Genomic DNA, 2,500 nt, shown 5'->3' with positions numbered 1-2,500 from the left:
TATATATATCTTCATACACAGAGCACAAACATGTATATGAAATTAAAGACATGATGAGGAAACAAGGATTCGTAATCCCTCTTCCCTTGTCATTTATTGTATATTGTATTACTCTCTGTACTCAAGTTACATATTATTCTGAAACATATGCATATTGAGTTCTTACACCATGTTATAAGTAATGTTACCTGAAACGAAATGTATATATATAAACATGTATTCAAAAATATACGTGCGTGCACACACACATGCACATGTCCGCACACACACTTGTATATATCTGCACACATATATTTGTGTGTGGATGTGTGTTTCTGTGCGTGTGGGTATATGTGTGTTTATAAGTAACTATTTATTTAACAGATCTTAAGTACATATATGGCCCAAATGCTTGACTTTGATGCATGTATTTGTTAAACGTACATAGAAGACGTTTGCGAAAAATGTGCACGAAATTTTAAGCGAGTGATTTACTTATACTTTACTAGTAATAAATGAAAATATATATAAATTTAAGTTCTACATTACATATTGTATTCAATTTGACCCATTTGCACCAGCAAAGGTGAAAATAAAGTTTGGCTTGGAATCCATCATCGTATGTACTTATCTCCAAGCTTATATATGTATGTACACATAAAATGTTACACACACACACACACACACACACAGACACACACATATTTACATATTCGTATAAATTAAATCATTAACGCAACAAATATGGACATATTATATATATGTGTGTGTGCGCGCGTGTGTGTATATATAAATGCAAATATAAAATAGTATTATATATATATATATATATATATATATATATATATATATATATATACAAGAGGTCTGGAGATGCCACTACGATAGATTGCTTAATAAAGAGTATGAATGGGAGAAAGAGAGCCTGCCGTATGTCGACCCAATAGAGGGACCAGCTATCCGAGTTGATAGTACCAGGGTAGATAAAGCAATTAAGAGTATGAAGACCGGGAAAGCCCCCGGCCCATCAGGAATCACTGCAGAGATGCTCAAAATATCTGGCAGTGTTGGCTATAGCCTAGTCACCCGTATTACGAACCAGGTGATACACGAAGGAGTCATACCCAATGACTGATGTAGCAGCATCATAGTCAACTGCTACAAAGGTAAAGGGGACGCTTTAGATACAAATAATTACAGAGGCATCAAGCTGTTAGATCAGGTTATGAAAGTTACAGAGAGGGTCATAGCCCAACTAATTAGGGAGCGAATCAATTTAGATGAGATGCAGTTTGGGTTCGTGCCAGGTAAAAGCACTACTGATGCCTTATTTCTAGTGAGACAGTTGCAGGAGAAATACCTAGCTAAGGATAAACCTCTGTACCTGGCTTTCGTTGACATGGAGAAAGCCTTTGACAGGGTCCCCCGATCCCTTATCTGGTGGTCAATGAGGAAACTTGGGATAGAAGAATGGTTAGTGAGAGCTGTGCGAGCCATGTACAGAGATGTGGCCAGTAAGGTGAGGGTTGGAAATGAGTACAGCAATGAATTCCGGGTAGAGGTAGGGGTCCACCAAGGTTCCGTCCTCAGCCCCCTATTATTTACCATAGTCCTCCAGGCAATCACAGAAGAGTTCAAGACAGGTTGCCCCTGGGAGCTCCTCTATGCTGATGACCTTGCCCTAATTGCGGAGTCACTATCAGAACTAGAGGAGAAGTTTCAGGTGTGGAAGCAAGGTCTAGAATTGAAGGGCCTTAGAGTCAACCTAGCTAAAACCAAAATCCTAATAAGTAGGAAGGTAGATAAAACACAAACCCCTTCAGGTAGATGGCCCTGCTCAGTATGTAGAAAAGGAGTAGGTAGTAACTCTATAAGATGTACCCGGTGCAAGCTATGGACACATAAGAGGTGCAGCAACATCAAAGGCAGGTTAACTAGCAAGTTAGTTTTTGTTTGTGGCAGATGTTCAGGTGCAATAAAGACTGCAAACAAACAGGAAACAACTTCTATCTCATTCCAGGGTGAAAAACTAGAGGTAGTCGATAGCTTCCGCTATCTGGGCGACCAAGTTAGTAGTGGGGGTGGGTGCGCTGAAAGTGTAGCTGCTAGAATAAGAATAGCCTGGGCAAAGTTTAGAGAGCTCTTACCCCTGCTGGCGACAAAGGGACTCTCACTCAGAGTAAAAGGCAGACTGTATGACGCATGCGTACGAACAACCATGCTACATGGCAGTGAAACATGGGCTGTAACTGCTGAGGACATACGTAAGCTCGCAAGGAATGAAGCCAGTATGCTCCGTTGGATGTGTAATGTCAATGTGAATACCCGTCAGAGTGTAAGTATCTTGAGAGAAAAGCTGAACATTAGAAGCATCAGTTGTGGCGTGCAAGAGAGACGATTGCGCTGGTATGGACATGTGGTGAGAATGGAGGAGGATAGCTGCGTGAAAAAGTGCCACACCCTAACAGTTGAGGGAACCCGTGGAAGAGGTAGGCCCAGGAAGACCTGGGCTGAGGTGGTG

General features: G+C 41.0%; 1 protein-coding gene across 6 annotated transcripts in view; it reads left to right on the top strand.

The window, feature by feature from the left end:
- The window catches only part of LOC106872923 (G protein-coupled receptor dmsr-1-like), a 477,534-nt gene that overhangs the window by 336,943 nt on the left and 138,091 nt on the right, over nt 1–2,500 (top strand). The gene's annotated exons all lie outside the window — the stretch shown is intronic.

The sequence above is a fragment of the Octopus bimaculoides genome, chromosome 6 (assembly GCF_046866305.1).
Source record: "Octopus bimaculoides isolate indiv1 chromosome 6, ASM4686630v1, whole genome shotgun sequence".
NCBI classification, from domain to species: Eukaryota; Metazoa; Mollusca; class Cephalopoda; order Octopoda; family Octopodidae; genus Octopus; species Octopus bimaculoides.
The sequence above is the reverse complement of the archived record's forward strand: the minus strand, read 5'-3'. Positions and strand labels throughout refer to the sequence as shown.